Genomic DNA, 26,444 nt, shown 5'->3' on the forward strand with positions numbered 1-26,444 from the left:
AGCACAATGAGGTTTTTATTCTACATTACAAGTTCAGCTTGTGCAGTCAAGCTTTTACTTCAATTCTAGGTGATGGAGAGCAATTTAAATCACTGATCAACTGTATTATTCCACAAATGTCTTAATAATATTTAGAAATATGTAATGCAGTAACAGTTAGGCATAACACATATCAGTAGATCCTTCCTTTAAATTGAAATATGATATAAACACTCTAATAAACAATTTCATGTGTAATTCAATGTATCTCTTTGCAATTATTTGTGAAATGTAATAAGTGAAAGTGACTGTACACCTTTTTTTTCTCAGTGTTATATAATTTTATACTATATTAAATTAGAATTATATTATATTACATGTATTGAAAATGCATATATAAAAGTATTAATAAATTATTATTTCAGAAGACTGGTAATGTTTGTTACTGACTTAACTATATAGCAAGAGTTACTGATAGATAGATAGATAGATAGATAGATAGATAGATAGATAGATAGATAGATAGATAGATAGATAGATAGATAGATAGATAGAATTGCACAAGTGGTAGTTATTTTGGAATATATTTGACAGAAAATGACAGAAGGATAAAAACATGGCTCTGTACATAAAATCTGTTTGATTAGAGTGATGGAGTAAAGAAAAAAAAAAAAGTTTGATTCTCTTTGAAAATGATTTCCAAGTCTAAGTTGGAGAACTGCTGCATGTTCTCGACAACAAACAGCCAATAAACTCTCCTGGATCGGTTCAATTACTAAGGTGCTCAGTCATTCAGTCACTGACCCAAGCAAATTAGTATTTGCACTAATTGTGGGGGTTCGGCTCCCGGTCAACCTAATCAATTAGAGCATCCGAAATCAAATCAGCTGTCCAGAAGGAGTGATCACCCAGACCTCTGGCATCTGGCCACCAATCAGTCCAGACCACAAACACGTGTCATCCAAACCCCACAGAGGCTTCAACTGAACCAAAAAAGGTTGATGAGGACGCTTTAACAAGAAATAACTTTTTAGGTTTTCTATTAAACCCTTAACGAAACCAGAAACCAACAACTTGTACAAACAACCATATACAACCAAAACGTCACTTCATAAAGTGTTGCATAGAACCAATGAAGAATCTTCAGTTTGAATCTAAAGAGATTTGAATCCTAAATCACTAGCCAGGCTTGGCTTGGTTCAGCTCTTACTTTGCACTGGCAGATTAATCGGATTAACTAGCAATCTAAATTTACAAATCAACTTGGTCTCGTCTTCTACACAAAATACGGACGGTAAATATTGCGCGTTATGCCAATTTAACGCCGTTCAAACAGCTGCGTGGTAAATTGCTGCATAAAACGTTCACAAATCTGTAAACTCCGCCGTTCCTATTTATATTAGTTGTTCAACTTGTATCAGTAGAGCTGAAACGGACCGGTACGCAACGCGTAATGCGTTTATTCCCATAACAACAACAGCAGCGCTTTCCTACGGGATAACAGCGCGCTTCTGAACCACCTCTCACTTCTGACTGGATCTGATTAACAGCGGATGCTTTTACCTAAACATGTACAGATACGAAATGAATACAGGGAAAAGAGATCCGGCATAATACTGCTGTCTTACCTGGTAATAATGAAGCTGAATGCGCTGATAACACGATGCGAATGTAGATGATACACTATATATTCCCCGCTGATGTCCACATTGTCAGTGCCAGGCGCTTACTGTAAGAGAAGAAAACCCCGATGTCAGGGAGAGAGAGAGAGAGAGAGAGAGAGAGAGGAGGGGGGGGGGGGGCTAAAGGAGATAGAACCATCCAATCCAATTACAAAAGACAAACGAGGGTTACAAACAACAACAATGCACAAGAGGACAAATCGCCCTGCGTTGGTTTCTTCTTTTGAGCCACGTTTCTCGATTATTTCTTAAACATCACGCCATAATATTTGATTGTTCTTCGCGCAAGTGGTCTAGTTATTCTGAAGTCATTTGACGGCGAATGACAGGAAAAAGATTCGAGTCCACAGCGCTTGGATGAATAATAATAATAACAATAATAAAAAGAGAGAGATTCGATTCCCTACGAATATTCGATTCGATTCATCGAAGCTCCTGCGTCATAAACCCAGAAAGAACAGCAACAGACAAATGTTTTTATTTTTGTTATGGCCATTTGCATTTAGACATGTATTTAGCAGTTTGTGAAACAGTTATTAACAATTCAGTAACTTAATAACTGACTCATTAATTAGTGTATATGGAATAAATAATATATATGGAAGTTCCAGAACACATGCCTATTTGAATGTATATTAAGCACTCTTTTATAGTGTAATTAATGTTGTACAGCCTATAAAGTGCAATTGATTTACATGTATCCCTTTTTTAAATTAAGGATGATGGTTAACTTTAATTTTATGCTGAAACTATGATCATGAGATAAGAGTCTCATCTCATTTTTGATCAAGTTGATCAACTTTACAGCTCATTTGCATGCAGAATAGCTCTGATTTTATAGACATTATGCAATCCATTTGGCTACTGCGGACGGACTCATCAAACAGTCTTCAGGTGCTTAAAATCCAGACTTTCTGCATTATGCATTGTATTGATCAACAATAAATAGATGAATGAATAAATACATTGTAAACAGGGAAAACTGACATGTCCTGAGAAATGCTGCTTCCTAGTGGCAACATGTCCACATATTAACACTGAAATGCATTATTATGATCATGAACTGCACAGGACGAAATGCAAAATCATTTCCGAGTAATTTACTTAAACTTGAAATTCAAATTAAAAACTACTGTAGAATTTATTATTTTATTCTATCCATGCAAACTGATTTTCAAATATAAATTACTTGTCCAAATAAAAAAATAAAAAACATTAATATACATGCAATCAATTAGATGTACCTGTAATATTTAACTTGCTTTAGTCATGTCACACAACTCCACTTTCTCCTCACAGGTGCATGTAGACAGACAGTCTCTCGCTATCTGAAGGTGTTATTGGCAGTCGTTCTCCTTCTCTGGATGTTTTAATTAATTTTCCTGCTGTAAAAAATGATATAAAGTCAGCGGGAGCCTGAAGCTGCCTTTCTCAATATTCTGCGGTCTTGTAACGAGCAGCGCAGGGCCACACGGGGTCAGAGAAATCTTTCATTTCAGCCAGTGAGAGATGATTTGAACACTAGACTTGACCTGCTGTTGATTACAAACCATCCCAGTGCTCTGCTGCCGTACTAAATTACAAAGAAATTTCTTGCAAACAGTTAATATTTGCGTAGGCCTAAATGTAGCTATACAATATGCTTTTGTGGTACAGAAATTGTCCCACATAATTTATTTATAACTCAAAAAGCTAATCTGTGCTTTGGCCTGTCTGTCCATGGTTCTTTGAATTAATTACAACAGTGTAATTATCTGAGTATATTTAACCGGGCTGAAACTGATACACTAGGATTTGAGCTCATGTGGAATGAAGGCAATGGTAAATGTGGTCATGCGACAGTGAAAAATGGGCACAGGTGACCGGGCATCGTATATCGCCTATTTCCATTGTTGCAGAGCTGTTCCGTGAATTGTTAGACATAAGAGGCGTAAGTTAGACACTCGCAATGAATACATAAATACATGACTAAAATTCTGTCATCATTTATTCACTCTCATGTCATACACATGCATGTATATATTTCAGAAAAAATATTTTGTTTATATATTAAATATATTTATTTATATAAATTATATAAATATAAATATAAACGTACATATTTTCAAAATATATTCTGTATGTGTGTGTATTTATATATACATAATAAATATACACAGAACACAAACATATATTATGCAAACCAAATCTTTTATTTTGTATGCGATTAATCGCGATTAATCATTTGACAGCACTAGACTCTTATGAGCAGGTTAGTTTTAGTGAATCAAAAACATACTGCACGATCCATGTAGTCCAATTCCTGAAGAAAAAAACTGTTATTTTTAATAGCCTAAATCAAAAACATAGTGCAATCCATTTAGTTTAGGAACCAGTTCTTTTTAGTGAATCAAAACACACAACGTGATGTCATGTCCAATTCCTGAAAACACACACATACACACAAAACTCTTAAGAACCAGCAATTTTTGGTGAATCAAAAACACAATCCAAGAAGTCTGATTTTTGAATGAATGCCTCTTATAAGCCAGTTCTTTTTAGTAAATCAGAAACAAATGACTAAACAGCTGTTTTTAGTGAACCAAAATCATACAGCACAATCTGTGTAGTCTAAATCCCAAACTAATGAGTCTTATGAACTGGCCAAAAACATCCTGTGCGATCTGTGTAATTTAGGAACTGATTCTTTTTAGTGAATCAAAAACGTGATCTGTGAAGTCCAAATTCCGAACAAATTACTCTGTTTTGTCAGTTGACTACTTTCACTGTGCTTTATATATATATATATATATATATATATATATATATATATATATATATCGTTTAATGGTCCATAGTCACTATAGGTGCCTGTTTCCACCACAGAATAATATATATATATATATATATATATAAAATTACCATTTATATATATAAATGGTAATTGCGACTTTATCTCAGTTCTGACTTATGGACTCAGAGGTGCGAGATAGATAAACTCACAATTTATAAGAATTTGCAAGAAAAAAGTCTGAATTGTAAAATAAAAAATGTAGTTGCATTTATTTATTTAGTTATTATCTTGTGGCACAAACAAGCTTCCATATTATATGCTGCATCAACATTCTGCTAAATTGTGTCTCCACAGAAGAAAGCCATAAATGTTTGGAATAAGGGTGAGTAAATGATGACAGAGGTTTTGTGTGTGGGTGCAACAGGGTTTAATACAGTGAAAGGAAAGACTATAGGGGGGGGGGGGGTCAGTATATGTTTCCTTTTTTACGCCAGTATCTTTTTGACATGAATGTTCAATTGACACGAACATTTGTCTCTGGTAAACAACTATAAATGGTTTTGATGGCTTTTCTGGAGTGATTTATTGTACTTGGCTCTGGCCACTTATAACGCACACCTGTATTTGCTTCTCAACGCATCAATGCCAAAATCCAAACGCTTTAACGATCATAACCGCTGACTTCCCAAAATGCATCTGTTCTTTACTTTCAAGAGCGTACTATAGTAGGCTATTTTTGTTTAGCTATGTTATTAAGACTCAAACGGCACTCGAGCGAATCAAATGGAGTCAGATTTGACAGACAGGCCAACAGGTGTCTCGCGTGCGGACAGCCATGAGAATACCTGAGATTCGAGGCACGAGCGAAGCGGAGCGAGTGTAAACGCGGCGGGGGAGCGTGTCGAGGTGTGAAAGGCTTCCAGACAGTACTCAAGTGCAACATGACAGGCACGCAGTTGGTCTAGAGGTATTCCAGCGACCCAGATATAGCCTAGTAATGATGACAATAGGGATTGTAATTGAATTCTCTTTCGGTGATGAAGCAAGTGCCGTTGCTTTTATTGCCGGCCGACTCTGTTTGACAGGGTTTGGATCATTTTGGGTGGCGTAAAAGCTGTTTACTGAACTCCAAATTCAGATTTTGGTTCATTTAAAGGTTTCTTTTATAGACTCTTGAACACGGTCTTACTCAAAAGGTCTGATATCTCCCTCTAGTGTTACTTAATGGTAATGCGGTTTTTCTGTTTGTTCACATTTATAATATATACATTAAGTTAGGTTAAGTTAGATTGATTGATTGAAGTACAGTGTGTTTAGTGGATTGCACTTAAAAAAAATAATAATAATAATAATTTGAGTGATAGTTCACCCAAAAATCTAAATTTTGTCATAATTTACTCGCCCTCAAATTGCTCCAAATGAGTTTCTTTCTTGTTAAACATTAAAAAATGATATTTTGTAGATTGTCGGTAACCAAACAGTTGCTGGCAGCCATTGACTTCCATGATATTATTATATTGTTGATTGTTCAGCTGACGAAATGGCGTTCTGAACTTTCAGTTGTCAAACTTCCAGTAGCCAAAAAGTTGTGAAAAGTTTGATAGGACTTTTAAACTGTTTGCCATTGTAAAGACTGTACGTCTGTTCCTCATTTTCATCCACATGATTAAATTAAATATGCTTTCTAACCTGACAAAGGTCTCTTCTTCCACTATACCGATTCAATAATAAGGGATTTGTTTTAGTTTGTTTTATCTGTTGTTTTGCTATTTATTTTGTTCTTTCACTAAAAAGTTGATACATTTTCTGCAAATCTGTCTATATCCCATTGGAACTTGTTTTTGGTTTTTTAAGCAGAAACCACTACATTTTGGTAAATATTGTTCTCTAAATCTAATTATTAATCTAAAATTTGTTACAAAATTTTGCTCTCCCAATAGCCTAAATGTGTCTTGATGATGATGTTTAGATGTTTTTATAGAAAATAAGACTAATACTATTATATTTAGAATCATTATGACCAGAATATTTAGAAATGTTTTCTCTTTTTAGCATGTTATTGTTATGATCTCACTGGAGCGTGAACGTCAGCTTGTTGATTCCTCAAAAGTGATGCTCACACCTCTCAAGCCAAATCACTTCATCCCTCAAGACAGCGAAGGTCAGACTGCAAATTAAATCCAATCCCCCCGTTCATCGTTCTGACCTTACTGAGGCCTCTTACATAACACCAGTTTTTACATCAGAGAGGAGCTTCATTATCGCGCAAGCAGGTGTTGATTATCCCCTGTAAAACAAGTCTTAACAGTCCTTACAGTGAAGAGGCATCCGCCGGCGCAGGACTGTAGCGCTGGCATATGTTCTCATCTGTCCTGTGGAGTTGCCTTCTGCTGAGTAAACATACTCATCGTCAACATTTTTGTAGTTCAGTCTGATGTAAAGGACTGTTTCGGGTAGTTAAGCTTCATTGGCATCCATTGGGACATTGCTGTCAGTTGTCAAAAGCAATTTGATTAACTCCTTGTTTCAAACAAACAAAAAATGTCTATCAAGACATTCCAGTTTAAAGCTTAAATTTGACATTTGTAGTTTGTTAAATGTGTTTCATTTGAGCTATAAAATGTGTAAAGATTCCTTTTTGTTATGGGATTTCTGGTATATAAACTACTTGTTATACTAATACAATATTTACAGCCAAGATTTGCAAGTAATTGTAGTGTTACCCCTTATGAAAATGAACCAATGTTTTTAAAATAAATAAATAAAAATAACCATAGTTTACTACAGTAACCTTAGCCATGGTATTTGTAGTAAAACTGTGGTTAAATGGTAGTCAGTATACGGCTATGCCAAAAAAAACATGGTTACTACATTTTTACTGTAATAAAATCAAGGTTAAACCAAGGGACATGGCGGCAAACACTGCAAACAAATAAAGAAATAAAGAATTAAGGCCACGGGTAATCATATGCAGATATGCAAACAGCGACATTGTTTTTACACAACACACAATTATAAACAATCTTACATTTTAGACACATTTATTGCCACTTACCTGCTCGAGTTTTCCTCCGCCATCAAAAATAGTTCCAACGAAGCCAAAACATTTTCACGTCTCCAAACAATGCAGTATAGTGTTCAATTCTTGAATGACTCAGTGTTTTAAAACAAATTGGTTTAATGAACGCTTAAACGAAATTATTCAATGACTCGCTTACTTAATGGTCAGATACGTTTAGCTAATCAGAGGGCTTTTGAGGGGCTTTCTGTCTGCCGATAATTTTATGAATTCATGCACAGCAGGCAGTCTATCTGAAAGCGTGTAGATGAACTTGGAGCATTTGAAGTATACTAATTCTTAGGTCACAGACAAACATGCTAATAAGGTGGCTGGAGGCCAAAATGGCAAGACTACAGTGGATATTGTGACAGATTTTTACCACTGGAGAAAGCAGTGCTTGAGGTAAATTGTTTGCGGCAGGGTTTATCATAAGTGAAGTGAAGTGACATACTGCCAAGTATGGTGACCCATACTCAGAATTCGTGCTCTGCATTTAACCCATCCAACGTGCACACACACAGCAGTGAACACACACAGCAGTGAACACACACACAGCAGTGAACACACACACAGCAGTGAACACACACAGCAGTGAACACACACAGCAGTGAACACACACACAGCAGTGAACACACACACAGCAGTGAACACACACACCGTGAACATACACCAGGTAATACCTGAGGTAATCTATAGCTCACCACTCATATGGAGTGAAATATTGTCATTTGATGTGAGCTATACAGTTTTTTTCCTCAGTCTCAGTAGTAGTTTTTCTTTGTAACTGTTTTTCATGAAGCAGCAATTTATATTCACATGTCCACCTTGTTGCTTAGGTGTGTTTGTGAGTCTTTTTAATTCACTGGGGTGCAGTGATATCCAGTGCTCCCAGCCGATACGGATAATGAGAGTGACCTTTGCTTCAGATGCATTGCTATTCTGTGACAAGTTGCTATTAATTATAGGCTTCAAAGTTCAAATAATCTAGCATCCAGCTCTAATAAATTAGTTTTGAAGTCAGAAATCCTACTTTCAGAAATGTGCAGGTCACATGGTTTGGATTTCCACCTATTTTCCCGATAACGTTTAAGGCAAGGGCGATTTGAAATATATTGAGTATTAGCAGAAAAGTGGGCAGATGCTAGAAATAATTAAAGATGAGGAGTCTCTGTCAGCGCAGTGGCACAGTGCAGGTGTTACGAATAATTGTGCCGCTTTAGAAAGTGAGATCTTATTTAAGCCGATTGTAAATCAGCAAGTGGAGGTTTTTGAAATATGAATGGGCTTCCTCTGAAATTGCTCTGGAGTCTGTGGACAGGTAAAGTATCTGAAAAAGCACCATGTCTTTGACAAAAGGCCGTGCAGGAAACCCTTATATGGAGAAGGTTTGGGTGTGTTTTATGCAAATCACTAACCTCAGACATGCATCAATCATTTAGAATGTAGTGCATTAGTGGCCGCCCACTTTTTCAGAGGTGTTAGTCAATTTTTTAACATTTTTTAAAATCCTTCATTAAAGCATTATGAATATATAATATAAATATAAAAACTGTAGAGACGATATAGCATTTTGAAAGCCTATAGGGAGCCCTGCAATTTCTTTGATATGACTCTGATTGGTGGGAGTTTTTGCATAGTTAATTAAATCATAATTTTTTAAAAATTAAAATAAATCATTTTAAAATCAATCAAGATAAAACACTTACCAGAAAACAGAAAAAATAAATATGTGTGTACCTGCATGTCATGTGACCATTAACCAATGTCAGTAAGTAATATTTATTAAAAAATTACAGGGGTAATTATATTTGGCGAAAGAGGATGAGATGACAAAAAAGATTGTGAATTCATGAATTGAATGTGTTTGAAAGACATGCAGTTAAATACTCTTCAGAGTGATAATTCAAATACAAAGTACATTCAAATACATGCAGACCTAGGTTTGCATCTTAATCCGAATGCTTCACTTTTCTTCACTTTTCTTCTTAGAATAAAGTTTAGCCTTCTCTGTGTTGAAAAGAAGAATTCAGCGCAATAGAACTTCAGCTTTGTAATTTACAGAGACAAGAAGAAGGTCTGTTTGGAGCGGATCAAGACCCAAGAGCAGATTTCACTCGCTCTCGCTCAAATAAACTGTCAGCGAGTAAAACCTTGTCAGGTCTATTTGGGAAACCATGAAAGCGTCATATCAAGAGGAGGCCATTATAGCTTTGTGAGCTTTCTGTGATCTGCCTAAGGGTTTGCGAGACCCCTGGAATTCAGGAAAAGTTGTCTTCAGATGCTTCTGCTTACTTTCATAAACCGAAGGATGTATTAGGCCGACACGAAATCAATAGTCCATTGTTCGAACGCTCTCTCTCGTATCCGTTATAAATGCAGACCGCGGTTGGAAATGAGTGGATTGATTTATGCTGCTTGTTTTCCGTTGAAGTTTGACTGGCGTGTTGCTCATTATGTTTGCACAAGGATCTTAATCCCAAGATTTCGTGGCAGATGTGACAGTTGCATTAATTCCGGCTTGTGGTGAAAGAGAATGTACTTGATAGCCATCTTTAATCAATTATAAATGAACTGCACAAAACTGAAGGAAACCCGCCCGTAACCCTTAGAAATGAGTCTTTTATTATTTGACATTTTCTCCAATAAATACATTTTGTTAAATAAAAAGATCAGTATTTGGATACTTAGAGGTTGTCCAAAGTATAAAAATAAATAAATAACATTAAATAGTAATATATAAAAGCATATCAAATTAAATTATATAATAGAATATATAAACCCAAATTATGTATATATGTGCATTTATATATGTATGTGTGTGTGTTTGTAGGTCGAGTATCATGAAGTTATGAATTTGGCCTCCAAGAAATTCTGAGATGTAATTCCCTTCATGTCCAGGAGGGGGCACTTTTATCACACCTTTTAGGGCTCAGACTATTGACAACATCCTAATTCTTGGTCCAGGCCTAAAAATACTACCAAGATGTAGCCATTTCTATAAATACAGCCTGTATATGTAGGTTTTTACATATAAGGAGTCCTTAAAGGCTGCTATTTCTGAGACATCTGTATGAGGTCTATCAGAAAGAAAATAGAATAAATGTTGACCATTACGGTGCAAAATAAAATATCACAAAAGGCTATTCTGTGCAAATATAGTGAAAATATAGCTTAATTTCAGTCATTGCTTCATTAAAGTCAGTCTTTCATGTTCTGTAACTTTTTAAGATGAGTGAAAGCACTTTTTTATTAATCATAGGAGTATATACTTAACTGTTGTATAGCTTTCCTTTGAAGTTGTATAAGTGATATATAGCTTCACAAGGTGTGCTTTGAAGTGCTTAAGCAATCCAGTGCTGGATTAATTAGAGTCAAGTTTTTTTGATAAAGCAGCCTTTGAGTGTTCAAACGGGAGCACACACGGTCCTCTATGAGCTACAGTATACTCTTCCTTCAGACAATTTCGAATTCTTATCCAGTTTGAAGTCCAAGAATGCATTTTTAATGAAGACTTGAACAAGCAGAAATCTTACCCAGGATGAACTTTGCAGAGTCTGCATTTAGTACGCTAATCCACAAACCCTTCCTGCATTTTTGTGAGCTTTTCAGGGTGTATCTTGGTAATGCTCATCTGAGATTTGGTTTCCACATTATAGTTTAAGTGAGAAGGATGATGCGCTTGGCTTGCCCATGCCTGTTTTGTGGTATATGCACTCATTATAGGATACAGGCAGACAGACAGACAGAAAGCCAGTCTCAGTTAATATTAGTAACTGTTAGCTAACTATGAGCTGCACACAGATTCAGCATTTTTTGGCATCATACTGAAGAATATTGTTAAATATAGCTTTATGTGAATATTAATGGATAGTTTTATGCAGTATTTGTGTTCTACTGTATGTATTTTTATGCTTTTTGTTGGTCTTTGTGGTGTTAGCTTAGCAACATGCTAATGGCATTCTCTACTGAAGTCCATTCGCCTGAAATACAAGATTGATTCATTCAAAACACGGAAATATTTGCAAACTGATTGGCTTTCTTTCTTCTATCCAATCTAAGACACTTTCTTTTGTTGCCTTCCAAGCACTGCTATACTTTTAGATGCTACAATTGTAGTTCCAGTAGTCATTTACCAGACAAAGTAGTAATTTCTTGAATCTTACTTTCACAATCATCTTTTGTTGGGGAGACTGTTGACTACCTCCCCATAGTTCTTGATGGAACGACAAATGGAGCTGACATGCCATGAATATTTTGTCCTGCAACAAGCTCATTGCAGCATCCTAGGGATGGCGTTTAGTCCCAAATATCATCATATTGAACTGTGATGTGCCAGCTGTCACAAGCCATTACAGCACTGCAGGTATGTAGGAAGAGAGGTTCTATGGTCTCTATGACGGCTCCAATGGCATACGGCCAGGCTGTGTGCTTTCTGCAACTTGGGAATGCTGGGACCTTTTTTTCTTCCAAATATTGGAAGTTTTACATTTACATTTATGCATTTAGCAGACGCTTTTATCCAAAGGGACTTACATTGCATTTAAGTCACAGTTTTTACATTTTATCAGCTCTTGCTTTCCCTGGGAATCAAACCCATGATCTTGGCGTTGCTAGCGCCATGCTCTACTATTTGAGCTCCAAATAAAGTTTTGGTATAATTTGACAAAGTCCTCTGAACTGAGGTGAATTTTGGTAGTGGGAGTGCAAGAGACAAGTCGGATAAACTAGGGAAAATGTCAGCAGGCATTATGTGTGTTAACTGCCCCCAAAGTAGTGCTTAGGAGCATTCCAATCTTAAAACAGAAAGGACAGCAGTTCTTGTTTTCTCTTGTGAACAGGACCAGTACATTATTACGCGGTTCCCTACGTCATTATACGACTGTTTTCTGCTAGCTTGTCAACAAAAGCCCATGTCTGAGGATTCATAGCTGTCTTTACACCTGGTGTTAACACCCACATTGGGTGATCTGATCACAAGTGGTCAGCCAAGCCAGATTGCTGTTTATATCTGGCATTAACATTCGTCTCGAATGTGTCTCCAGTGACCACTTTGAAGAGGGGAGGAGAAGGCAAGTCAGTTCACTTGTCTGCCATCTTAGAAATGACTTCATGCAGGTGAAACAAGTACAGTTTCTTAAATGGTGGGAAGACTGAATTCTCTAGAATTGTTGGTCAAATTTGTCGAAACGTCATATTTCAAATCAGCCATAAAATCCGGCAACAATAGCATCATACATTTCTTTGGTTCAAATCACTCTAAAAACTATATTTAGGATGATCCAGTTGATGTTCATGTGCATTCGAGAGTACCAAAATTCAGTTTGGTCAGTTGGGTCTTTTAAATTTGAACTGACAGTAGCCATTCCTTTACCTCATATCCACACCTGTAAGTAGGAACATCCTCGGAATACTTAAAGCGATAGTTCACCCAAAAATGAAAATGAGGTGTATATGACTTTCCTCTTTTAAACAAATACAATCGGAGTTATATTAAAAAAATACCCTGGCTCTTCCAAATGGCAGCTAATGGGGTTTAAGATTTTGAAGTCCAATAAAAGTGCATCCATCCATCATAAAACGGCTCCTGGGGGGGGGGGATAATAAAGGCCTTCTGATGCGAATTGATGCATTTTGTTAGAAAAATATCCATATTTAAAATTTTATAATTCATAATCTCATTCTTGCGTTCATAAGAGAGTGACGTAGGCAAACGCAGTGATCAGGTATAGGAGAGAGCAAAACAACACCGGTCACAAATTAGAAGTACAAAACAAGGATTTGTAAAGAAAAATGTTGGAGGGTTTCAATATTACTCCGCCAAAGAGGAGACTGGTTTTCCTGGGCAATTTTCATTTTTGGGTGAACAATCCCTTTAAAGGAAAAACTTCATGGTCACATATGTAGTTAACTTTACTACATATGTGACCATTTGCATCACTGGCCTGGACCATTTCAGAATGGTTTTTGAACGATCCAGTGTTTCCAAGACCTACTGGAAGTTCTGGAACCTGTTTACACACTGTGATTGGATCATCCCAGACGGACGTTGATACCAGAAGAAAACCGGTCTTCAGATGATTGTGTTTCTGGCATGCCTCCAGTATTTATCAAGGAATGTTCTAGCATTTGGTCTCCGGCTATTCTCTCTTCTCGCTCGACTGTATTTCAAAGAGCCAAAGATATTTTGTACACCTGTTATTCCTCAGTCTGCAGCATCCATTTAGTGAAACAACTCACAGACTGTCTGGCTTTTCACTGGATTAAACACATTCTTGTGAATAAGGGGCGTCATCCCAAGCAGACAAAATGCAATTATTACATGCGGTCATGCCTTTGTGTAACATCTGCACTTTCTAAAAGAGCCAGGTAACGAGCGAGAGCGCTTCACTCCTTTGTGAAAATTCAAAAATGATGGTGTCTGTGCCATTCGAATAGAATCACAACCCAGGCCCGTTGAAAAGAAACAATTGAAAAGAGATGATACGCTCCCAAATCTGGCACTTCCAAGCAGCGACAGATTTTAACTGAAAAGTTAAACTTCAGAAACATTACAGGAGCAGCCATCTGGATACACCATAAACAGAGTTACTATAATTACTACCATGAGACAGTAATGGGCCCTGCTTTTCCCACAAACCTCCCACAAGAAACTGCTCATCCTTTCCTTCTTCTGAACTTCTTGAAATTACAACATACCCACATGAGATTCAAACAGTTTTATGACCAGCTTTATGGTACACCTACACCACCGGCCCACAATTTTTCTCAAGTCGTCAGAACTTGACGTTTGTTTCTTCTTCCAATTTAGCTTCTAGGTTCTTGGTTTACCCTGTTTCACTTGGTGTTCAGAAATGTCAATAGTTTAAATAATTATCTTCCATTGAAAATGACTGTTCCCACTCTTCTGCAAGAGACCTAGAATGACAGTGTCCTTACTCTGCCTACTTCGCTGTAGACAGAGATTGCTTCTGACAACTGCAGGGTCTGTCTGATTTGTACATGCATTAATGTATACACTGGCAGACCGCCATTAAAAAAAGCGACATCAGCTGCCAGACAGGGTTTTGTGGATCTTTTGGAAAATACTTTTTGCTGATATTAGGATCGAAGAAGCTAAAATAAATAAATAAAATGGACAATCCCAAAGAGGTCATCCAAATTTAATACGCAGCCATTTTTTTTATCTTTCAAGATGGAGATCCTGAATCAGCACTGGAGAGCGAGTGTGATGTATCATCACGGTCCCAATGAGGTCTTGGATAGGACATAGTGATTGGTCGGCGGCCAAACAAACTGCAGATCCCAACAGGCCACGGGTCAGGCACAATGCAAGCACGACTGAGACGTGAATCTCAACTTGATCCCAAGCAAAGCCGTTTACAGGATAGATGGGATCTTGTGGGGCTGTATTATGGATAAGGGAGCTCTTTTTTAACCTCCAACTGAGATTTATCCACAACTTGTGGCAGGTTGAATTGCTCAGGCAGGAGCCTTGGTCTCTCAGGGCTGATGGGTAATGTGGGCTTGTGCCAGTTAAACAGATCAGCACAAGGACAATTTTTAAGAGGCACAAGCAGTAAGTAATAGCAACCCTACTGCTTTTCATGTTAATTATTCTTCTTCTTCTTAAATACGATGTTAATGCAAACATCAGTATTACTACTGCTCATAATTAAGTTTGGCAACATTATAATTAAGAACACTGGCGGATGATTAAACCCTCATAGATTTACACTGAGGCATAAATACATACCACAATATTACAGTGTATTACAGATATGTGTTGAAAACCACTCAGAACACCATGTTTCTATACTGTTTCAAACATATTGTGGGTGGTTTTTGGCATATAGCAAATGTTTGCGGAGTGTTTTAGCATACTGCTATACCGTGTCTAAAAATGAGCCAGAGAACCCTAGCAACTGTTTGGAAGCATGCTAAAAACCATAAGAATACATTAGAGTTGAGAACCCCTGTCCTAAGGTATACTTACATGTTTCTATATGGTTGCTAGAGTGTTGTGTTTCAGAATATGTCCATACAGATGCAAATAACCCAGAGCACCCTAGCAACGTACTGTTTAGCATCATGCTAAACATCCATTGGAATACCTCGGAAACTGGGTCATTCCACGACATTGGTGCCTTTTCCACTTGGAAAAACTGAAAAATAAAATCTTTTTTGCCAATTAAGAAAAACATATATTTTTACAAGAGAGATGTTAAAAATGGCTTTGTCCAAAATAAAATAAAGTTACTATGGAAAAACCTGGAAGGCTGTATCAAATATCATTTTTACAATTTTTTTATGAAATTGATGACAGAAGCAGGGATGACAGAGTAACAGGGATGACAGGAGACATTCTTAAGCACACTGCACATATTTGTTTACATTAGTGTAAAGTTTTACTATTTTAAATTGCATTGCATTGTTCTGCACTTACTTAGCATAGTTGTATGACAATAGTAAACAGTCAATTTTTTACTTTAAGTCAGTTTGTGGTTGATTTAGCACAGGGGTGGCGAACATTGGTCCTGGTGAGATTTAATTAGGGTTGGAGCTGAACTCTGCAGGGCTGCGGCTCTCCAGGACTGGAGTTCGCCACCCCTGAATTAGCACATTGCATTTCTAAGAGATCTAATGTTTTAAGAGTATTGTAATTATATAATGCGTCCATCTGTTTGTCTGTGTCTCCTCACAGAACTTCAATTATACTGATCTGGTTCAATTATTAGGCAAGGAAGATGATCAGATCTTTCTGTGATCATCTGATACCAGACCAAGATCTTGATGCTGAATTTTGAGAAATTTGACTTTCTTGAACAAGGGTGTTACTTGTAGATATTTATTATATTAAATATAATAAATAATAGTTTAAATTTTCATATAAAAATGGTAACAGTATTGGCATTGCATAATGGCCCCCTTCAGTCAAATCTCATAAATCATAAAAAATTGAACACTATAGAAGTGAGTGAGAAACATGCTTAGCATAGGGTGATATACATGATGAAAAACAGGATCATATTAATAATTCTCTTGACTTTTTATCTTGCGTAGGTGTTCCAGAAAGCCCTTATATCAAACACCTCACCTCTGGCTAATTTATTACCGTCAAACCTCTGAAGCTTCTTGATATGAGACACGTTTTCTTTCTCTATAGTTAAAAAAAATAAATTCTATTCTATTCTATTCTATTCTATTCTATTCTATTCTATTCTATTCTAGCATTCAGCAGGAGTCCATTGCCCTTGTGTGGTGATGCTAAAAGAGATCCAGCCCTCCCACACTAGAGTCTTTTGTTTAGGCTGCTGTAAAAGTTATCTTACTTTGTCATATCTTCTAATTATGGACTGCGGGTATTAATTGCTTTTTATCAGTAATGTCCACCCACTCCCCTTTTGTGCCAGTAGGGTTGTAGGGAACTTGCAGAACGCTGGAACAAAGAGGGGCAGTAGATGCATTTGGTCTCGGCGCACACCGGCAAGTCGTTGAACATGACCTTCTGTCATTCCTTCTCTATTGTCTGCTCAGAAGCTGTAAAAGGCTAAGACGAGGGTTATTATATTTCAGAATCTCATTATCAAGCGTTTCAATTCCAAGATACAATCTGTTTTACAGTTTGGCATCAGTGTGTTCTGCATGTAGAGTGGTTGACGCATTGACTGTCACGTCAAATCGTGTAAAGTTGTAGACATTGAAGTGTCATTTGTTGTTGTTGTTTTCATCATTCACTGTAGCAATGATTTCCAAGTTCTTTTCAAAATGCGTCGTGCTTCTGCAAAATATTAACTCAAGCGGCCAAGTGTCCTCTCTGGAGAGACACCCTTGTGTTATTCTAAACTCTGCTAGACACAACGAGCCCACACAGAACAAGATCAATAAATGATGTCCTTTGAAACTACTGCATGGATACCTTGCTTTGAATGAAGTAGACAGTCCAAATACTTCAGCTGAAAGTGCTGCAGTAACCATCTCATCAGTAGACAATAACCATCATTTATATTTTTATTTCATGAACAGCAGGCCCGTTTCTTGAGAGAAAACGCATCCCACGCACTGATGTTCTTGTATAACTTCAAGCACTGTGTAGAAATGAGGTCCAATATTGTAAAAATAACTAAATTTTCACTGTAGTAGAAGCAAATGTCAGCTGTGTTTGACCATGCAAAACTCCCTGCCATCATGCTAGGATGCTGCCAGAACATTGCTTTGTGGTTGCTGTGGGGTTGTAGGCTGTTGCCAGGCTTTATATGTTTCAATCTGATTGATAGAGGAGTGTGGGAGCTTGCCAGAGTGTTTCTATCTGATTGATATACTGTATGGGAGTGTGGGTGGTTACCAGGGAGTTGCTATGCAGTTGCTAGGGTTTCTGTATGTAGTTGATATGGGGTTGTGTGTCGTTGCCAGGGTGTTTGTATCTGATTGGTGTATGGGAATGTGGATGGTTGCCAGAGAGTTGCTACGCAGTTGCTAAGATTTCTCTATATGGTTGCTATGGGGTTGTGGGTGGTTGCCAGGGTGTTCATATGTGGTTGCTAGTGTGTTGTGTGTGGTTCTTGTGAGTGTTTCTATCTGATTGATATACTGTATGGGAATGTGAGTGGTTACCAGGGAGTTGCTAAGGTTTCTGTATGTGGTTGCTATTGGGTTGTGTGTGGTTGCCAGGGTGTTTATATCTGATTGGTATATGGGAATGTGGGTGGTTTTCACGGAGTTGCTCTATCAAGACTTCTCTATGTGGTTGCTAGTGTGTTGTGTGTGGTTCTTGTGAGTGTTTCTATCTGATTGATATACTGTATGGGGTTGTGGGTGGTTGCCAGGGAGTTGCTAGGGTTTCTCTATGTGATTGCTATGGGGTTGTGAGTGGTTGCCAGGCAGTTGATATGCGGTTGCTAGTTTGTTGTGTGCGATTGCCATAGTGTTCGTATCTGATTGATAAATGGGCGTTTGGGTGTTTTCCAGAGTAGCTTTCCAATCTGATTGATTGGAGTGTGGATGGTTGCCAGGGAGTTTTTATGCGGTTGCCAGGGTGTTTATAAATGGTTACTAGTGTGTTGTGTGGGGTTGCCAGAGTGTTTCTATCTGATTGATTGGAGTGTGGGTGGTTTCTAGGGAGTTGCTATGTGGTTGCTGTGAAGTTGTGGATTGTTGCCAGGGTTTTATATGCATGTGCTAGTTGGCTTTGCATGGTTGCCAGAGTGTTTCTATCTGACTGATACATGGGAATGTGGGTTGTTGTTTTTTTGCGCAGTTGCTAGGGTTTTTTTGTGTGGTAACTAAAGGTTTTGGGTGGTTTCCAGGATGTTTATATGTAGATGCTACTGAGCTTTGCATACTTGCCAGAGTATTTCTGTCTAATTGCTGGTAATGTAAGTGGTTGCCAGGAAGTTTCTATGCAGTTGTTAGGTGTTTTAAATGTGGATTGTGGGTGGTTGCCTGGGTATGAATATGTAGTTGTTGTGGGGTTTTGGGTGGTTTATGTCTGGTTGCACTAAGATTGTGGTTGCAGTCAGGGTGTTTCTATGGGGTTGTGGCTGATTGCCAAAGTATTTCTATCTGATTGATATGGGAATATGGGTATTTGCCAGGGATTTGCTATGCGGTTTCTAGGGTGTTGTGAGTGAGTGACTGACAGATTGTTTCTAAGGTGTTGCTAGAGGGTTATGACTCGTTGCCAGGACATTGCTATGTGTATTTTTTTTTTCTATTTAGTTGATATGGGGGTGTGGGTGGTTGCCAAGTAGTTGCTATGCAGTTGCAAGGGTGTGGTGAGTGTCTGCCAGGGTGTTTCTTTATGGTTTCTATATGGCTGTGGCTGTGGATGATTGCCAGGGCATTACTATGGCGTTTTGGATGGTTGTCTGAGTGTTTATATTTAGTTTCTATGTGGTTGTGGGTAATTGCTAGGGTGTTTATATGTAGTTGCTAGTTAGTTGTGGGTGGTTTTTAGAGCAGGGCTGTCCAAACTCGGTCCTGTAGGGCCGGTGTCCTGCAGAGTTTAGCTCCAACCCTAATTAAACACACCTGAAGCAGCTAATTAAGCTCTTACTAGGCACACTAGAAACTTCCATGCAGGTGTGTTGAGGCAAGTTCGAGCTAAACTCTGCAGGACATCGGCCCTCCAGGACCGAGTTTGGACAGCCCTGTTCTAGAGTGTTACCATTTGGCTACACATTTACACTGTAGGTCTTGATGCCCAAGTCTGACTCTCTAACCATTAGGCCACGACAGCCCCCCATATAATAATTTACCGTATTGACCCGAATATAAGACAACCCTGATTATAAGACGACCCCCCTTTTTCCAGATGTACCTTTTAGAAAAAAGGCTTTTTGAAAACCAAATCTTTTTTTTCTTTTTTTTCTGTAAAACACATTTTTTCTTAAATTATTTTCATATTGCATATTTTTCCTATTTTAATTTTTGTTTTGAAAGTATGGTAAATACTGGTAAAATGTACCAACAACATTAACACAAAAACATACACTTTTTGATATACCATAAAAATAACAGGTTGCCCTTCTGAATTATACATAACATTCAGGCTATCTCATAGTAGCCTACCAAAATGTTATTAATAGTAGAAGTGAAATCTTATTGTAGTCTTCAAATCTGGGTACTGTCTTATGTTTTAAAATCACTTACAGAGGAAGTTTGTTCCCATCAGGCTAACGCGACTCATGCCGATGTAAGCATTTTCTTTTTCTTTTGTTGTCACTCGCGATGTTTACAACAGACATAACATTGCATATTTCATGGCACACTAGTTTTATAAGTTTTTGGCGCCAGCTATTGTCGTGGGTGTATTATTGACATGTCAAAGACCCTGAATATAAGATGACCGCATTTTTTCAGATATATTTCCATGAAAAAAACATTGTCATATATTTGGGTCAATACGGTATACTATACATTTGGTGAACCAACCCAAGGTAGATGTACTAACACAGAAACAGGGTTGCCAGGTCTATGAAACAAAACCAGCCTAATTGCTAATCAAAACTAGCATTTTGAGTTTTGAACTAGCACATCAAAACTCGACTCTCTCATGAATGCATAAATGTAGTTGCCAGAAGCCAGTGATGGTATTCTTTCACTTCACTTCAGAAGGCATTCATTAACCCATTGGAGTCATATGGATTACTTTTATGATGGATGGATGCACTTTTTGGTGCTTCAAAGACTCGGGCACCATTCACTGCCATTACAAAGCTGGGAAGAGCCAGGATATTATGTAATTTCCGTAGCACAAACCATGCAAGAGTTTCATACTTTTTGTTAAAATTCCTAACCATATGTATTATGTCCATGACAGTGTTGTTTTTGGCGGCCTGTTTTAATTTTAGTTTTAGTCTAGTCTTTGTGTGAAGCTGTCATTTTAGTTTTTATTAGTTTTAGTCACGTTCATACTCTTTTTAGTCTAGTCTAGTTTTAGTCGACGAAAACTGATGACATTTAGTCTAGTTTTCGTCAATGAAAATTGTATTTTAGTCTATTTTTAGTAATACAATTCTATTTAACCCAGTCAATATAGTATAAGTACCTAGTAGTATAGACGAAACCAACATTTTCTTTTAGCCAAACCCATTTCAAACAAGGTTATCTTATAATATTGTTACCTTATAGACTAAAGAATACATCCATTCCAGACACGGAAGACGCTCTGATTTGAATTTACAACATTTATTTTACCAACCAAACATGTTAGAAGTACACACACATCTCCCAAAGACGAACCCCGGCTTTCTCTGTGTCAGACTTAACTTTCTTTGTTGTCGTCTTCTAAATAATGGCGCGAGTGGGGCTTGAGGAAGTGATGTCGCCTGCGTCTGCGCAGTGCGACCTGACACCAGAAACAGAAATACTGCAAAATAATAATAATAACGCGACTAAACGAGACGAAATAACGTTATAACATTTTGTTTCGTCTCGTTTTAGTCAACGAAAATGAAGAGATATTTTAGCATAGTTTTTATTTTGTAAACCACATTTAGTCTCGTTTTTATTCGTCAACAATATTGCATTGTATATTTAGTTATCGTCATCGTCACATGACCAGCATTTACGTTGCGTCTCGTCTCGTTTTCGTCACGTGATAAAGGTTCGTTGACGATGATATTTAGTCATAATTTTCGTTAACGAAAGCAACACTAGTCCATAATGACTTTCTTGGCAAAAAAACACAATAAAGACAGTAATAATAAGACCACTAATAGAAAGACAATAAATGAATATATTTTCTTGGGTTTCAGATGGGCAAACAACCTGGATGCACCAGCTGACGGAAGGAAACGTTGATGTGTCGGATCAATATTTCAATGCATGTTTTACAGACACAGCGGAAGTTCCTCAATGCAAAATCATTAGACTCAATGTTCCCTTTTAAGTGAGGTCTGTTTAGAAGCGATTCATTTCCTCACTCATTAGCGTAATGGAAGAATGCCCTGCTGTGAAGACCTACAAAGGCAGATAGGTAGATGCATAGCACTTGGGGAGAATATTCCACTTCATTTGAGACGAATAGTTCAACTCATACAAAAACACACACACGTATGCTCCAAAATCATAATTAAACCCCAAGACCTGAAACGGTACTCTCAGCCTTTTGAAAGCAGAGTCTAATTAGCAGTATTAATGTTGCTATGAGTTGCCAGGTTTGATCTATTCATACGTGTGTGTTTGTGTGTGTGCTTATGATGTACGGCTGCTTTTAATGTCTGATAAGCCCTTTCATATAGGCAATTAAATGTACTCCTGTGCCACCTTATTTTTCATATTTAAATCCGTTGAGGCCAAAAACACGAAGCAGAGATATATCTATAAGCATTTTTAAAGTATCAACAGCACATGTGGCCCTGTGCCCTGATAGTGTAATTATGAACTCTCTTTAGCAAAGTAGGGGCTTGAATGGAAAGATAATCTCCCTCATTATTTTTATTTCTGTTTTCAATGCACAGATGTTCTCCGACAATGAATTCGGCAATGTGCAGGTGGCTTACGAATGCTCCCCTAAAGCTCCTTTTTCAGTTAAGCGCTCCATATATCCAGATGCAATTACGAGCCGATAACAAACATCTTAATAATTGCACTCTGAGGATGAATCTTTTCTCATGTTAGTATTCCTAAGTATTTAATTCACTGTATTATCAATTGTACAACAGTTCCTGTCTTTGAACTGAATTGGTTGAGAGCGCTGATATTCAACAGTGGGATTTGTTAATATTCTCATCAAGTTGTGAACTGTTATTTCTAAATGGTTTCTCAATGTTCAAAATGTCTATTTTTTTTGTTTGTTTGTTTTTTTCTTGGTTATTGTGAGCATTAGAGAAAAGGCCATTTAAGCCAAATATTATGTGAATGTTAGTTTTAAATGTTCTCTGAAAGTTAAACAAGCAGTAAGTTGTAATGTTTATACATTAGACGAATGTCCAAATAAATATTTTAGAAAGATTATCCTCTAATGATATAGAAATAACGTTTAGATAACATTATTAAAGACAAATGTTCTATTTTCGTTACTGGAATATTTTGTTTATATGTTTTTTTTAAAGCTTTGAAAACCTTTTCTGTTTGTATCACTCTGCGTATCTGTATATATATAGATATATATGTTTCCGTCAGTGACTGTGCATTAGTAGTGAAGATTGTCTGTAGGTTATATAGTTATGCTAGTAGGTGATTAATAACATATTTTCCATACATTTTTCCAGCTTGTAAGGACTTTATTTATTTCACTTTGCAATTTACATTTCATTAATGCACATGAACATTTTTAATTTTTTTTTTTTTTTTTTTTGTGCCTTTGTTTTGCTTTTTTGTTTGCCCCCCCCCCACACTTTGATTTGCTTCTTGTTGTGTTTTGCTGTTGTTTTATTTTGTCTTTTACATTGCTTTTTGATTTCTTTTGTGTTTTGTTTGGTTTTGGGAGGATTTTAAGGAGCATATGGATTCCTAAAATGTTGTTAGTTGATATTTAAGATCTTGTAAAGAAAAGAGAAGAAGAAGAAAACTTTAATTGAATATGCTTAATCTAAAATAGTGAGAAGGTTCATATATAAATATATATATATATATATATATATATGCTAACTAATACTGCTAAGGGACAATAAAAAAAAAAATGTCTCTTTTGTTCCCACTTTACAAATCGATCGGCACATTTCTGGCCATTCTCCTGTCACAAATAGATACAGCTCAGGTATGATTTCTGTCTGCCTCATAATGCAAAAGTATTGATGTGCAAAATCAGCTTAATCTTTGCTGCAAAACGCATTTTAGGCAACACAATAATATTTCATATCGAATCAACAATCTCTGTATATTCTCTTTTTTCATCTGGTGTGGGCATGATGGGAAAGTCACAGACTTTAAATAATGAGTGACAGATCTGTTCTGATAGCGTCATGGATAATGAGCAAATTAGTATATAATTATATTATTTGAATACACATAATAAAATGCAGCTATATCACTATTCAATCAGCTGTTCAATCATCATTTTATTTTATTTTTTACACGATTTATTTGTTACTTTTCATTTTATTTTATACTTATTTTAGTTTCCTTAAATCCATATAGCTTTGTAGCCATTTTGGTCTTTTGTTGCATGTCCATGCCGTGAGGTTTTATGTTAAAAACTCTTTGTAATTTTTTGTAAGTGATTTCTTGTCTTTTTGATAGCTGGTTGTATTTAATTTATTGCATATTACTTATTAGATTCTGGCGCAGCACTGCCTCATTTCTCAAGGCGTTTAACAAGCTCTTTTACAGTACAGTGTGGCTTTCTGCTGCGCCCTTCCCAGTTCCACCTCGCTCCCTGCTTTCAATAATTCACTGTTTTCTTAATCTAAGGTGTTAAATAGTTAATTAGAAGGAGGGCTGGGGTCCTCTGTGTCTCCTCTTAGCCCACTGCTCCCAAAGCCTGGTTGGCAGCTCTGAAAACCATCCGTTCGCCGTCATGACATTTTCCACCCCAGCATTTGAAGTGAAACCCTTCTGCAGAACTAACCATGTTGCTGCCTGCCCAATGACCTGCTTTATATCCGAGTCAATGACACTGGCTCTTCAGAAGCTGATGCTAAATCCAGACAGACAGAGAGAGCCATGCAAAAGGATGTGCATTACTAAACCGTCTCTTAGAGGAGCAATGCGAATTGCAGCCGAAACAAGATTGTAGAAATTGATGTCGCTGACATAACTATTTTTAAATGATCACTATGTCCTTTGCAGACATGTATAATGCTTTGTACTATGCTTTTAATGATAATCCACAGGCAGAGGAAGATAACATCCAAACAGCAAAAACGTGCAATACCCGACAAAGACCAGAACAGAGAGGAGAACTTAAGTAGGGTGACTAACGAGGGACAAACGAGGATGATTAACTAATAAAGACACAATAAAGGTAAATGAACTACACAGGCAGGAAGACAGAAACTACAATAACCACAAACAAACATTTTCTTCTTGAAGGTCACTTCTCTATTTTATTTTATTTTGTTTTATTTTATTTTTATTCTGTCCATCTCCCACTTTTGTTTTCTTTTTCTTTTTGTGTTTTGTTTGTTTTCCTTTTTGATTTTTGTTGTTTTTTGATTGTTTTGCATTGTTTTTGTTTTGCTTCAGTTCTTGTTTTCTTTTATGTTTTTTGGTTTCCTTTACATTGTTTTGTTTTGTTTCAGTTCTTATTGTGTATTTTTGTTTTTGTTCATTTTCTTCTTTTTTGTTTTGTTTTGTTTTATTTTTTGTTTTCTCCATTTTGCTTTTATTGTTTTTGTTTTGTTTTCTTTTGTATTTTGAGTTTTTTTCAATTCTTATTTTCATTTGTAGTTTTATGTTTTTGTTTTGTTTTGTTTCGTTTCTTTTCTAATACTCATATCTAAATACTATTGCCACCAGAAAATAAAATATTATTTGATCAACACCATCAACTGTAAACGTCATCCGATTTTCTGCCTAAAACCAGTTTGAAACCATCCTGTATTCTCATGGTTGTTATAACTCATTTCTAATGTCTAGTAGACACATCCAAATAATTGCAGACATACATGGTGGTTTTATATCAACTGTCTTTTTTGAAGGAGGTATTTTGATATACATTGCATGTACCGAGGACGTGGAATATAAGAATATCAAGGAAATTTAGATTAAGAGGTTTATAGTCTCCCCATAACAATATGGCTTGCCTTTTAATGGCTGTTTCCTGCAGGCCAATTCACCATGGATACTTATTCATAGAAAACCAATTCCAGACAATACAAAGCAGTGTAATAGGCCGTCGGTTTCCATGCCACATACAAGGTTGAGAGGGGTATTACTCTGTCTGCTCCCAGATTTTATTAGTTATTTCCAGCTTTACAATGCAAACATTAAACTTAACAAAGCAATAAAAAGATGCCATTGACCTCATGAGAGCATCACTTCAGCGGAAAGATTGTCACGGATGTTTACGAGCCAGATTCGACGTGAGAAAACTTTAACGCTTCCTGGGCATCAGTGAAACAAGGTTGCACTTTATTGAAGCGCTTAGTGTCGGCGTTGATGGCTGCGATGGCCAGCCAGTGAGTTAAGATCATTTCAACATTCAACATCCACAGCCTTTCTGCGTAGAGCTACAATTACAATGAGTAAAAACTGCTCATGAATAATAAATAACAACTAAGAGAATTAAGATGAAAATGTTACATGTGGTAGCACCTCAAAGTGGTTAAAAGAAATAAATACTGCAGTAAAAAGTTCTCTTGATACATATTCTCAAGCGTAGCTGACTGCAAATGTAATGTTTATTTAATACATAAAACAACATGAATTCACCTCTTCTGTGATTAACAATTGTAATATCAGATTTAAAATCATTTAGATTTTTAAACAACAACAACAACAATAATAATAATATCAAACATAAATCTTGTGTACAAAATACAAAATCAAACATAAAAGATTTAAA

The 26,444-nt window shown here is 36.8% G+C and overlaps 1 protein-coding gene across 2 annotated transcripts in view; it reads right to left on the minus strand.

Moving 5' to 3' along the window:
• Positions 1–1,716, minus strand: part of LOC306867781 (poly(rC)-binding protein 4-like) — a 95,253-nt gene extending 93,537 nt beyond the window's left edge. Inside the window, exon 1 of one of the 2 annotated variants that reach the window (XM_079413652.1) lies at positions 1,608–1,716. The gene's annotated coding sequence lies outside the window, so the exon portion shown is untranslated. The remainder of the gene's footprint in view (positions 1–1,607) is intronic. The other variant, XM_079413651.1, reaches the window with a different exon arrangement.
• Positions 1,717–26,444: the final 24,728 nt, after the last annotated feature.

This window comes from Barbus barbus, assembly GCF_936440315.1.
Source record: "Barbus barbus genome assembly, chromosome: 49".
Lineage (NCBI taxonomy): Eukaryota > Metazoa > Chordata > Actinopteri > Cypriniformes > Cyprinidae > Barbus > Barbus barbus.